The sequence below is a fragment of the Meles meles genome, chromosome 8 (genome assembly GCF_922984935.1).
Source record: "Meles meles chromosome 8, mMelMel3.1 paternal haplotype, whole genome shotgun sequence".
NCBI lineage: Eukaryota > Metazoa > Chordata > Mammalia > Carnivora > Mustelidae > Meles > Meles meles.
This window is the reverse complement of record NC_060073.1, coordinates 113,924,569-113,939,454: the sequence shown is the minus strand read 5'-3', so window position 1 is coordinate 113,939,454 and position 14,886 is coordinate 113,924,569. Positions and strand designations below refer to the sequence as shown.

The following is a 14,886-nucleotide window of genomic DNA, read 5'->3' as shown; positions in this document are numbered from 1 at the left end:
AGACCCAACTCAGTAACAGAACTCTGAAAGCACTGCTTGCTTCAGTTCCTGGGAGCATGTGCCTTCACTATTTTCTGTAGACAAAAATGTTCAGCAAATAGATATGCACTATTACTCATACATGTCCAGTTGTGAACACCATCCAGGTGTAGCTATAATTTTTCTCTGGTGTGTTCGACACTGAGAAGGGCTCGGCTTCTACATTCTGAGGGCATTGAGTACAAATGATTTCCTAGAACCGAAACCCAGTAATGTATGTCATTTTTCATGCCATGTCTCATTGTGCTATGCCTGACTAGCCATGATTTCTTCTTGGCAGTTCGCAAAGATCCGACTCCCTTGAGTAAGCCCATAATATTCTTTGTCATTTTTTCCATGCTGGCCATAGCACTTAGAGAGCAAGTCAGAGATGATAACTCATTTTATAGTTCTGAAGCGGGAAGCAATTACTCTGCAGTGTAAGATGAAAAGACTGCTTATATTCAGTATTAAATATCACTCTGTCTTCAAAGGTGCCCAAAAACGAGAGCTGTAGTGTGTGCGGCCTGACTGTGAAATCAGGTGGCGGATTCTGCATGTGCTTTTAAAATGCAGGCATGCACTGTCACGGCATAGAAATTACATCTTAGGGGCTGTAGTGGGAAAAATTTAAATGTAAGAAGAAAACTTTAAATCTAACGAAAGCATTTGATATTTATGAATATTGCATGCTCAGCATAAAACTAAACTTACTTCACTAAGATGCTCTTTCCTGCACATAAAATTATAAGATGACAGCCGTAGTCTGCAGCCAAAAGAAAACCTGCTTACTGTATTCCCTTTGTGCGTGTTCACGCATATTTGTGTGTATTACTAAAATGGCGTGTTTTACTCTTGTTGACACTGTGGCCTTCACCTGTGTGGTGGTTGGAGTCATGAATTGTTCTCACCTTTGGGGCTGTCTCTTGGGCCTTTTCCTTCATCTTTCTATCAACTGGCGTACAGATGGATTTGGTTTGATGCTCTGCCAGCTGGGACATAAACAAAAAATCTGGCAATAGCTGTCAGTTGGGTTTTTCCACTGGGTAGATCTCTGAAAGGAACTCCTCAAGCCAAGCCCACCCTTCCACTCCTTACCCCTTTAAATGTTTGTCCTCTATTTGTTCCTGACTTCTGGGAATGAGGACACCTCATTTCTGTCCAACCACTAAGGCTTGGACTGGACATAAATGGAAGAAGTGCTGCAGCTGCCATGACGTTGCTGCGAGGCCGGGAGCCCTCAGTAAAAAGAGGCTGTGCTTTGGTCATGCTCACGGGTGGCAGCCCTCTTGTAAGAGTGATTTCAGAGGAATGAGGGGCCGGATTGTAGCCAGGACTCAGACATTCCATGAGGCACCAAGGATCGGCAGCAGTGACAGATTCAGGCTGACTGTTGGAGCCCTGAGCAATTAGTTTCGATCTACCTTTTTGCGGCTCACTTCTTTTCAAATGAAAGTGGTGGGATGAAGGCTCCCATGGCTTTCCAGGTGCCCCTGTGGAAACAGACCCAGAAGATGTGATTGGGAACGACTCTATAAAAAAGAGGTGATGGCCCTGTGCTTTGTGATGTCTAAGAAGGAATACATGGTGTAAATTATCAGGTGTCCGTATTGTCTGTGTGCTTGCGCTTTAAATGATGAATAATTAAGTTTTAAAGCAAAGTTTATCCTCTCTTTACTATATTTGCACATAATCATTCTGTGACTTGTGACTGTGCCTTCTGACGCCCTCTGGTCAGCTTCAGGCCAGAGCATCTTCCGAATGCTGAACCTAGAAGATAGCCACAAGATCCCTTAGTGGTGAAAGGAAGTGGTCTTTGCAGACCTGCTGTACCAGGACTCGTAGCCGCGCGCATTCAGAGCTCTGCAGAGAACCAGTGCACAGCAGCGGACAGTGTGAGCAAGGGAGACTCCCGTGGCTCTTTTGACCTTGTTTTATGCTTCATTCGGCCAATATCATGTTACATGAGGAGGAACGTAGAAGACACAGAATATTGTTTTTAATTCGAAAAAATAGTGTTCGAATGAAAGTCAATGGATCTGTCTTTATTTCCCCCAAAATGTAAAGGTTTAATGATAACAGGAGGTTTCAGTTTTTTAAATGATGATTGGTGGTTCTCTCTTCCAACATAGTATTCCTAAGAAACATTGCTTTGAAGATGGGAGTACAGTGAAACAGTTGGAATGGAACTTTCAGCAGTCTTCTGCTACTCTTTGTTAAAAGATAGATCTGAGATTCACATGGAAAATGTGAATTTTCCTCATGCAGTGCAAGAGGAGGAGGGAAACATGAAGTTGGAACCCCCGAGGTTTTCTGGGTGCCCAGGGCTTAGTGATCCGGAAGATAGAGAGGTCTTTGGAGTATCAAAACTTGGTTTAGCAGAGAAATATTTGAACTGCAAATGGACTTTTTACTTTACCAGAATGTTGTGTGTTCTTATAACTTAGCCATTTTAAACTGAGATGTGTAAAAAACAGCTGTAGCCATGAGCAGTAGATCCCAGGGCTCCTTAGGTTCAGGGAGGTGACATAACTCTGGACATACAGCTTCTCCTCACCCTTCAGTGCGATTTCCTCACGGTGCTTATACCAACCTCTAATGTCTGGAATGGTTTTGCCAAAATGTAAAGAAGGGAACAACAGTGCTGAAACTTGAGGAAATAGATCCCCAGAAATACGTCAGAAAGTAGAATTTATTAAACACAAGCGTGAGGTTGGTAAATGTGCACACTGAGTGTGGAGGAATAAAGAATAGGAAGCAGCTCAGAGACACTTAATCCCCGGGAAATTACATGTGGCCTGAACATATTACAGATGCTTATAGTCATTTGTTAAGCGTGGGGAAAAATTTTATCAAAATAACTAAAATGATGTCCTTTGTTTTGAGGTTGAAGTTTTACAGTCGTAAACTTCAGCTTAATTTTCTCTGGTTTTTATTGCCTTACGTAATAAGGCAATAAAGTGACCCTGGGATACTTTATATACTTGGTTAACAAATCGTAGACATAGGAAACAGTTCTTTGGGTACCTGAGGTGGTATCAGTTCTTTGAAGATATAGGATCCAGAGAAGTAGGAGTTGTGTAACTCTAGAATGTAAGTAGACCTGAGAGATGGTCTGGAGTGGTTTCCTCGTCTACTAGTCTACCATATCTTTTTTTCTGGCCACTAATAGTTTTATACAGATAAGTTGTATATATTCATTCTGAGAGGACCACTTATTTATTTATTTATTGGCTTTGGAATATCATTTTATTTATGAAATAATGATGATTTTAAGAAGTCATCATTACTCAACAAAGTAAAAATCCTCTGTCAATCCTTTGAAATCTTATTTGAACTTTTCCTGGTCCATGACATTGATGAGTGTGGCCTCCACTGAGCTCCTCCAGTAGTGTGGGTTGTGAACAGTACACCGAGTGCCTAGCTGTTCTGTGGAGGTGTTTGGGGCAGGACTCTGGGCTCCCACTCTGCCTTCATTCAGAGCAGCTCCATCTTGCCCTTCATGTATACTAAACTTCCCAGGGAGCTTCTGTTTGACATAATGGCTCTACTTAAATACATACATACTTAATATTAAATAAATTAAGTCTAAAAGCAAGTAAATGACTTACCCCTGTCACTGACTTCCTCAGTGGCAGAAATGATGCGTGTGCTTGGCTTTCTGCATCCTCATTCCCTATTACTGTTATTGCTCCATGGTCCTTCAATACGATAACTTTTACCCCTTTTGTTTTATATCATTTTTCTTTAAAACCTGGCTTATGTGCATGAGCTAGCAGCTGCTTATAGAAAATGACTAATAGCAAATCTGTGAAACGAGAAATCAGCTGGCACTAGGAAGTGGGCTGTTTCCACGTTGCTGGGTGACCCCTGACATGTTGTTTCCCCTTCTGGCTGCTTCTCACCATGTGTCAGATGAAGGGAGTAGGTGACATAGTCACTTGTAATCGTATTTACACTTTTGTGCTCCCATATAATCTTGATCTGAGCCAAGGTACGTAACAAAAATGTATGTCTTGTACTCAGTGCAATTCCTAATATGGGACCTCAGCCTTTCTCAGCATTCATGGAGGACTCCTTTGTTTTCTCTCACATCTTACTGCAGTCTTACCGGCTGAAGGATGATCTTTCCTTACAGAACTACAAATAGACATTAATAAAGGATGGTAATGGTCATTCCTAGGTCTTAAGCTTCTGCATTTATTCCTTTTTGGCAGTATCTTATTGACTGATACCAAGTTAAAATTTTTCATTTTGGGGGGAAATTTCTCCTCGTTCCATCTATTTTATATAACCCTTGCACCCCCCCCCCCCCCGCATTTTCCTCTTTTTTTCTGACATTTCATAGTTTTGAGAATTTACTGGTCTCTTTCTTTGTTTTCTAATTTGGTTAGGATTTCAAGGGCTCTAGAGGGTCAGTTTATTTTGAACCAAGCAAGTTTTGATAAAATTAAAAGCAAGATAATGGAAACATAAGTTTGTTATAGTCCCAGTGTCCAGAGAAAGCAAAGGTCCTCCCTGAAAGTAAATTGTTCTCACATTTGAAGGGACTGAACCCTTCTAGGCTGCCCTTTGCTGCCCTGATATAATCACTTACTTAATGGTGCCCTAAATGAGTCATTCTCTTTCTCTGAGCAAACTGCTCAAATAATACCTTGTTTTAGTGCTATAATAAGATCCATTATGCTGTCCTTCTACTTTTTAAATAAATAACACAGAGTCTTTTAGATGACATGCTTTTTCCCTTTAATATCTACCTAAGTGAGCAATGAAAGCCCAAATAGGTTTAGCATTTATTATGATTCTAGTATTGATTTGGTTTTGCATGGAAATTAATGTAATGATCCTTTTCTTTTCCTTTCTTTTTTCCCCTCTTCTCTTTTTATTTCTTTTCTTTCCTTTCATTTCCTTTTTTCTTCCCTTTTTTCTTTTCTTTTCCTTTCCTTTCCTTTTCTTTTCTTTTCCTTCCCACTCTTCCCCTCTTTGCCCTTTCCTTCCTTCCCTTTCTCTTTCTTTCTTGATAATGAAGAAGGGGATTACTAAATTGGAACTTTTAACTATGTAGATCACTTAAGAGATGCTTTCAGTCTCCCATTGTCAGAGAAGTGTCCTCCAGTCATGAAGATTTGAAGTTAACCGTGGGACAAAGAACAGTGCTGGTTATAATACTTACACATGGTGAATACATGCTGTTCTTCTAAGACTCACCTTTAGGTCCTCCCTTTTATGAACACTTTTCTGACCACCTCAGATAAAATGGACCTTCGTTTTTAAAACTCCCACTTCAGTCTCCTGTTTGCAGCTTCTGATGGTTTATGGCACTTAGTTGGATACGTGTGTCTGTCTTTCCTGCTCAGTTCTAAGTATTGTTCTTGATGTCTTCCTCTCAGGGGGTGTTTCATGATAAGCACTTGATAAATGTTTGAATGAACGACTGAGTGGGTGAAGGAATGGCTTAATGGGATACAGGCACAGACTTAAACGTTCTTTTAAAGTATTGTTTATTGCTGTAAGACACATAAGATTCCGTGTTTCAGCCATCTCTAAGTGCATGTTTGGCGTTAATTCCATTCACATTGCTGTGCATCCACCACCACTCCCAATTTCCAAAACCTCATCCTGGACGAAGATCTGTGCCCGTGAAATAGTAACTCTCCATTTCCACCTCCCCACTCCCACCCCAGAATACAAACCTTTAAAGAGAAGACTCTTATATTCCATGTCATTATTTTTTAAATGAGAAAGCGAAGGGTTTTTATGAGTAGATGATTCCAAGATCTAACAGTTAAATAACTGGCTACGTTAAACTCCAGGCCTCTGGGTGCTTATGTGTGTGTTTTTCATTCTACCTTAAACTCCCTTCCCCACAGTATGACAATACAGGAAATACCAAAGAGCACTGTGTGTAGTTTAGAATTTTATTAGATTTATTTAAGGTGTCATGTATAAAAATATAACAAAAACAAGTTATTAATATCATATTCTCAGTCACAGTCTCAATGCATATTAAAGACTATAACTCAAGTAATACTGAAAGTTTCAGTAACATCAATGTTGTTTATCAGAAAGATTTTGGTAAAGACTATCCCTCTTTTTTTCTGTAGAATACATAGGAATTGTAATAGGAACATGAATTTGGGATACAATTTACATGGACATTGTAAAATGTAACAGTAATTAACAGCTGCTGTCATTCATTGATTGTATGATGTTTACAAATACTGTAATTAAAGAAATGCTCTATGTGCATTATTGCCTTAAGCCTCACAAATAGCACCATGAGTTAAGTGGTAGGTATTATCTTCATCTTGTTAATGAGGAAGTTGAGGCTTAGGAAATTTATGCAGCTTTCTGAAGATCACAGAACTGGGCTATAGCAGAGTCTAAACTCAATTCTGCTGTACAGGACTCAGCGCCTGGACAAGCAAGCATTGGGCCATGCTGTTTACCTCATTTCCAAAGGTGTAAAGAGCATAAAGAATGTGAGAATCTTAAAAGCTAAAGCAGACATTGGAAATAAACAGATTTTTTTTTCCTGAAGTCACCCTTTTTATCTGCATTTAGTTCCGTCTTACAGTAGGTACTAAGAAATAACCATTGGCTGTTAGAGAGTAGTGTTGATTTCCTATTAGTTTCTATACATCACCACAATCCCAGTAACAGTCTTTTCTTATGAATGAACTATTATGAAATAAATTACCATTATCTTCATTATCTTGAAGATCAGCTAAACATGCCATATTCTTCTTTACTTTTTTTATACAAGCTTTTCTCTCCCTGGGCTATCCTCTCCTTCCTTGGTTTTTACCCCAGCACTGTTTCCTTTTTGAAGCCTGTTCTACCCCCTTCAGGCAGATATAGGCATTTCTTTCTGCTCTACTATACTTTTTATACATTATTTTGCTTTGATTCTTGGTGATTTTTTTTTCTCATCTGTAAACTCTTTGAGATCAGCAACTGAGTTTTTTCATAGTAGCTGGCACATAGTAAATGCTTGTAAGTTTTTATTGAATCAAGGAATTGCAGGCCTATTTATTCTTAAAGTTTAGTATTTACATGTTAATGCTGTGTCAGTCACAGGCTCTTTGAAACCCAGGGGCTGGACCCATAGAATACGGTGGAGTTGCAATACCATTTAAATTTGTGCCAGATGGGATGCACTCCTGACACCCGGGCTCTTCACAGTGCCGCTCCTTGTTTATTTATCACCACTTCAAACAAATCCATTAACCTGTACTAAGGTTATAGATCTTAATATTAAAAGAGAATGTAATGAATTGCAAGTGGCCAGCATCTCTTTAGAATATTTGACCAATATTCTGTTTGCTAAGAATTTGATAATCTTAAAGGTTGAAATGTCCTAATACGTACTTAATGGTTTTCCTTTTCGTCCCTTCTTTTATCTAGTTTAGAATATACAAAACTCCTGTACCTTACCGGTGATAGAAGGGATAGTCTATAGCAGTTTGGTCCTGATTTTCACCTTCTCTGTTGACTTTGGAGCCTTGACCTCATAAAAGTTGCGACTTCACTCTGTCATCTAGTACCTTGCTCATAAATATTTGTTGATCAACCAAAACAGGGAATTCTGTTAAAACTTCTCTGTTGGCAGCGTTGTGGTGAATATTGTATTTGGTGGTCTTGAACATGGTTTGCCTAAATAATTAGAACCTAATTCACATGTGGTTAGACCGTGAGAAAGCTAAGACTCAGATCCAGGTCTGTGTCTACCTCCTAATTTATAACCACTGAGAGCTGAGCAGTGGGTTTTAACATTAAGGGTGATTGTAAACCTGTACTTTGCCAGCTGTGAGCCCCGAGAACAGGAAGGAATTTTTCAGAAAACAAGTCAGGGTTGTTGCTTTTAAACTTGCAATGCAATTCCAGGTTAATTTGAGACAATTTTTGAGAGAGCATTTTAATGACTAATTCAGGTATTTCTTCTAATAATTCTTTAGGAATGTTGTTTCTTTTGTAAAGCGTGCAAAATAAAATGTTATAACCAGGTAACAGTTTAGGAAAAATAGTCTCAAAACACATTTGAATATAAGATGCCTAAAAAAGCACTTGTGTGCTTATGCGCACACTCTCTCTCTCTCTCTCTCTCTCTCGTGTGTGTGTGTGTGTGTGTATATCGGTACATACTTATATATGTATATGTTATCCCTTTCTAGGTATTAATGATAATTGTTAAATGCTCTAATGGACTCTGGTCATTTCGTTGGTCATTTAGGTCCATTCCAATACATTAGGACTCTGAGTTCAGGTTAGACCAAAACAGAATAAGTCAGTCTCTCTGGTGCCTTTTATATTCAGTTGTGCTTTATTCTGCTTAATATCAAGTTAGAGATAATTTGACATTTATATGCTTGAGTTGGTGGTTTGTAGAAACATCTCTGACAGAACAAATTAACTGTCTGAATCGTTGTGGTCAGTTGATAATTGTGTGGTCATTAACACATACCCTCCTTTGTAGAAGGTGTTGTGAGCATGTGTATGTGTGTGTGGCCATCTTGATTATGGAGGCTGATGCTTAGAATCATTGATCCATATTTTTGTATGTATTACCATTCACTAATGATGTGCATGATAACGTTGGCTATAAAGCTTTTAGTGTCTTTTGGGAGATTATGCTGTCATAATTTCTTACAGTATACAAAAATCACAAATTACTGGCATGTAAAAAGTGCATGTGGGTCCTTTTCTCCTTCTTGTTAAGATTATGCTTCAAAACTCTGAATCCTTTCATTTATACTGGGAAATAGAGAATTACCATTAATCTTGATTTTAATGATTCTCAGAGTGTGGTACAAGAATCTGTGTGGGTTCTCCATGTTATTGCTAGAGATTTTTTCAAATTCTCATGAATATCCCAAAATAAATTGTCTATAACATATATATCACATATATCTCATATGTATTTTATATATATATATAATTAAAAGTATGTAATGGCTATTAAGATGATCAAAATATGAATTTGTATTGCTAAATTCATAGTACCTTTTTGTCTTTTCTTAAATGACACACCAAATGTAGAATTGTCACCTTGTACACGGTTTAGTGTTCAGTGTTCTCTTTTATCAGAAGAGGTGGAAACCAGCAGAGTGATGTGTAAACAGCTCCAGCCGTACTTGTAACACTTAGAATATAAGACCGTCTGTGGCAGGGAGAACAGGGAGGAGGAGGATGCCGATACTTCGCAAGAATGCTGCCCTCAGTCTCTTAAATGAGGAAGTTGGGTAAAGGGAATAATAAAAACAAAAAAGAAATGGAATACAGGAAAAAGAAAATGGGGAAGTGTTTTACGCTCTGTCCTAAAGACCATTTCTGATTTTGGAGATGGGTAAGAGAATGAAGCTGATTCCCAGTTTTCAAGTATTTCTCGTATCCACTAGTGCGGTTTGAAATCCTTTTTTTTGTGAATAAGGAAAGCTCTTTTGGGGGATAAACTTTAACTCACCTTGGTGTTGGGAGTGAGCTGTAGAGTGGCCACGTTTTCCTGCCCCTTCTCGAAGCCGTAAAGACTTGTGTTGGAGAGCACTGTAAGCCAGTGTTCGAGAGAAAAAAGTGGCTAGAAGAATTTGTTCCTGGGGATACTCAAATATACTGAAAATAGCATTGAGGACTTGTTAATCCTCTAATGAATTTTATATGAAATGCTTTGTGACCATGAAGCTCTAATTAGGTAATCTTACTGTTGTTATTCTTACAGTTATTGTTACCAGCAATATTAACGAATTTCCTATTTCCCACGTTTTCTTTTTTTTTTTTTTCCCACGTTTTCTTTTTTTTTTGCATAAAGTTGTAGCCAGGTGTCTGCAGTGTTTTGCACTGGAATATCTTTCCCTTTGCTTAGTAGCTCTTTATTATTGATATATATTACAGGATCCAACGGTTTCTTGACTTGAAGAGAGAACTCTAGAATTTCCTGTTTATAGACTATATTGTTGTAGATTGTTGACACCATCACAGTGTTTTACCCTTTTCAAAATGCTTCCATCAAGGTTTATCGGTTTATGTAATAAATGGAAGCATTACGGTCATCTGACAGTTGCAAAAGCTTTACTACAGAGAAGCTAGTTAAATAAGTGACTTGGTTAAGGTCGTACACCTAATTTAGAAGGTTAAAAAAAAAACAACCTCTGGTTTCTGTCTCAGGACCTGAAAAGCAGAGGTCTTCTGGTAATGTTGAAGGGTTTATCTGTTTTCTGTCCTTCAAATTGTACATTAATAAATCTCAGCCTGATTGCCTTGAGCATTATCTACAATGTTCAGGAGAAAGTGGTATTAAATTATGAGGTCTGGAACTTATCTCTGCTTCTTGTCCTAAATCACTGTATATTTAGCTGCAAAATCACTGTATTCCTCTAAGCTTTACTTTTCCTGATGAATAGCGCAACTCCTTGGGAGAGATGTTTAGCAGTGTCTGCAAAGCTGGACTTACGCTACCCAGGGCTCCACACTTGCCCTCTTAGGTATAAACCCAAGAGGAATGCAGAGATGTTGCCTAAAAAGATGCTTCTAGAGTAGCATATTTATAATCCTCAGATTTCGGAACTAACTAATATTGAAGAGTAGATAAATTCTGCATATGGATACAATGGGATATTATATACAGGTATGAATTATTACTACATGCAGTAACAAGGACAAATTTTACAAATAATTTTTTTTAAGTTTTTATTTATTTATTTGAGCAGGGGGTGAGAGCATGAGTAGGGAGCAGGCACAGGTACAGGGAAAAACAGACTCCCTGTCGAGCAGGGAGCCCAATGTGGGACTCCATCCAGGTATCCTAGGGATCATGACCTAAGCTGAAGGCAGACCCTTAACTGACTGAGCCACCCAGGTGCCCCAAATTTTCCAAATATTGAGCAAAATAAGCCAGACACAAAAGAGTAAATGCTATGGTATCCCATTTATATAAAGTTCTTTTGTTTGTTTTAAAGTAAAACCAACGTTGGGGATTAGACAGGATAATGGGGTTACCTTTGGAGAAAAGAGGGAATTATTACTGAGATAAAAATTTGAGGGGGAATGCTGGAGAACTTGGGAATGTTCTGAGTTCTTATTTTGGGTAGTAGATACATGGGGGTATTCTCTTTATGAAATTTCATCAAGCTTTATGCTTACAATTTGTACTTTCCTGAATGTAGGTCATACTTAAAAAAGTTATCTTGGAAAGTGGCGTGGTATACTAGATCTCTATATGTGCTTTCAGTCTACATGTTTTAATTTGTGGATTTAGGAATATATAGGGTATTTGAATAGTACTGGAGTTATAACTCCAGAACTATTGGGAGCCTTTGTCCCTTGAGTCATCCATGTTTTATGAAAGCTATGAAAGAAAATTAATAATTTATGTCCTTCAAATAATACATTTCCTTTTTAAATCTCCTTGTTCCAAGAAGTATTATATTTTACCTCCTAAAACTCATAAAACAATTTCTCCAAAATGAGAAAATAATATTCTTATGATTCCCATGCAAATTAAAAAGAAAAATGGATATTTTCTAAAAGGGGCATAGTACATTGTGCCCTTCAGACACTTTTAACCTCCTCACCACCGCAGTGAATTTTCCAGTTTTTATACCAAATTGTTGGGTGTTCCCGTGGCCTTAGAATGTTGTCTAGTTCTCTACTATTCCTGCCAGCCGAGAGAACCCTGAGAGCTGTTGGAATTGGACTTTATTTCACATAGTGAACACAAGGATTGATGAAATGGACATTGGTACGAATGGTCCCTGCTTGTACTGTTTTAACTTCATAAATTGGAATGTGTGCATAACTGTCCACAGAAATTGAGAAGTATTCAGAACTTGAAGGCTTATTTAATCAAAGACGTTATTATTTTCCCATCCATAAGTAGGCCTTTTCATTTGGTTTATCTTGTTCTTGCTATAGAGATACTCAGATACAGTACTTCCCATGCACATCTTACGTGAATTAAGTGTTCACTCTCACTAGCTACAGATACATATTATTCGACAGGTACTTATTCAGCACCTGTCATGTACCTGGTCTAGTAGTAAGAGTTTACAGTATCAAGGAGGAAGTAGGCTTTGTTACCGTAGCTTTGTTTTATCTTACTTCTGGATCAAATGTCAAGCTTTGAAAATGCTGCAGAAATAGTGTATTCATGATCCAAAAGTTCCTTTATCAAGAAACATACTGCTTGTCTGTCTTTGGACTATAATCACTGCTAGAACTAAGACTGATTTTTTTATTTTACCCATCTTGATTTTCAGCTGTGTACATCAGTTTTCCTCCTTATTACAGACACATTGGATTTTTATTTCATAAAGTCCTCTCATTTCCTTCAGTTGGAAATGATATACACTCTCAAGCGTATCCATTTATTTATATTAGTGCAGCTTTCTTTGGAAATGAGGAAGTATATTGTCATAGGGCATCAGCTTCATTGAAGTGGTTTTAACATGATTCTTATCTAAATTCTAAACATGACTGCTATTGATTGCCGCCTCCTGGCATCCATCCAGCCCTGAGATTTTTGCCCTTCTCAGTACAGCGGATGCATGGAATTTTTGTGGTGTTCCTTTGAAGATAACAGAAAGTGAAAGAAAGAAAAAACACTAAGTCCTATCTAAGTAAAAGAGAAAATTAAGAGTGAATGATAGTACAGTGTACACTCTGAGTTCATCAGTAATGTTAGATCAGAGATTGGGGGCTTAAGGTCAGCTTTTATCACTAACTGCCAGGTTGTTAGGGCTTTCCCCCAAAGAGCATGATATTTGGAAATGAAAGACCCAGGGTCTGTTCTTTCCAGTAAGCTCCGGACTCCAGGGTAGCCATCTTTCTTCTGAGCCTCATTTTCCTCTTTTGTAGAATAACAGCAGTGGTGTTGCCTGTGTTGTCAGTCTTCCAGGTCTCTTGTGCAGACAGTAACTGTGTAAAGGCTTGGCGAGCTATGAGTCACTCTAAAGAATGTTAGCCATCATTATCAGTATTATTAAATGTTGCCTTTTTAGCGGGCTTGTCCAGAATTAGCCAAGATCTAAACCAGTAGCTCACCCAAGCCTGGAGTGTGTTAAATCCACATCACTGAAGGTTGTCTCAAAGTGCAGCTACTTAGCTCCTCCTCGGCCTCTTTCCTCAGAATCTCTGGGGCAGAGGGCTTATTGGCATGCATTCCTGCAGTATATATGTGTATAATTAAGGTATGTGTGCCACTCCTTTAAGAGCCACCGTCCAAAGCCAGATGCACACTTTTGTACTTGCATACAATCCTGAGCTGCTAAGCCTTTTCTATTTTTGGTTTGGCTTATGCCACTGTGGCAGAATGTCTGCTTGAAACACATGCATAAATGCAAGCTTAGTCTCTTGAGTCAGTCTGTAACCCAGCATGACCAGCCCTAGTTCTCCCTCAGTGTGTCTGACTGCATGTAGATTGGCATCAGAGAAAAATCTGCTTTTGTTCTTGCCCTGAAATCTCATGCACAGCCTCTAAATTAATGCTGGGGTATACGGGAATGAGATTATGAGAGCTGTGTTGTCCACAACGTTGTAAAAGATAGAGACCACCAGGATTTGGCTTCAGAAGTCCTAGGTTTGTTCAGCTCATTGGAGGAGAGAGAGAGGCCTGGAAGTGACCACACTGGGAGGAAGCGGCTCTGGTTCGTTAGGTAGAATCCATGTTCGGTGGACCTAGAGGATCCAGTGGGCTGGGAGCCTGATTTCTGTGCCACCAGTAGATCACTTTGTGGCCTTGAGCACATTTCTCAACTTGCTTGAAGTGTTTTGGGCTGGATGTTCTGCTTGGCGCCTTTCACCTCTGTAATTCTGATGTCCTTTTTCACTCAGGAGCTGATCAATAATTCTCTATCATTTTTAGATCCTTTATAACCTTCTCACATAATTCTGGCAGGTATATTGTCTATTCTGTGTAGCATCTTCACCAGTGAGGCTCAGGTCGTGATCTCAGGGTCATGAAATTGAGCCCCTCATTGGGCCATTTGCTGGGGAGTCTGCTTGAGATACTTTCTTCCTCTCCCTTTGCCTCTCCCACTCATGTTCTTGCTCTCTCTCACTCTCAAATAAATAAATAAATCTTAAAAGAAAAGAAAAGAAAGAAATACACCAAGATTTCAGCCTTTACAGTGTAAGGAGTTTGACTGGTGCTCTTGGTGTTTGTACAGGCATATGATATGAGAAGGGTTTTACTGGCATAAAGTGGAATAGCAAGAGCTAGGCAGGAGGAAGTTGGCGGGTCACAGAGGATCTTGAAGTCCTCCTTAAAGATTCGAGCTGATTCAGGAGAGTGTGGGGATGTGGTGAAGATTTTGTGGAGAGGTTCAGTGTCAATGGTAGCATGACCCTAGAAATAGTCATTCATTTAATTCATACATATTTCTTGAGTGCCTACTGTGTGTGATCGAACATAATTCCAAGATAGAATTAACCTCCCCTTAAGGAACTAAAAATCCAATAGAAAACATTTTTAAGTAGTACCGCGTAATGAATGCTATGGACAAGTTTTGTGAGGTATGTCCATGTATAATGCTTGAAGCCAAAGGGGAAGAAATGAAGCATTTATATTGTGCTTTCCATGTGTCAGAGACCATTTCATGTGCTTTCCATGGATTTTTTAAAATTAAATGTATTTTAGTATATGAACTTTAGCCTTTGAAGTTGTAGATAATATTGTCATCCCCATTTAATAGATGAAGAAATGTCATCATGGGAAGGTTGTACACTTCATTGTCTGTAGTGATTGAGGATTCCAGTGTGGTGTGACTCCAGAGAGTGGATGAGAGAGAGCCAGGTGACAAATCCTTGGGAACAGTATTCTCTGCAGCGTAGGCAGATGAAAAGCATTCAGGACAAATGAAAAGATAGTATTAGACA

At 38.8% G+C, this 14,886-nt stretch overlaps 1 protein-coding gene across 1 annotated transcript in view; it reads left to right on the top strand.

The window, feature by feature from the left end:
- The window catches only part of DDX10 (DEAD-box helicase 10), a 280,556-nt gene that overhangs the window by 175,233 nt on the left and 90,437 nt on the right, over positions 1-14,886 (top strand). The gene's annotated exons all lie outside the window — the stretch shown is intronic.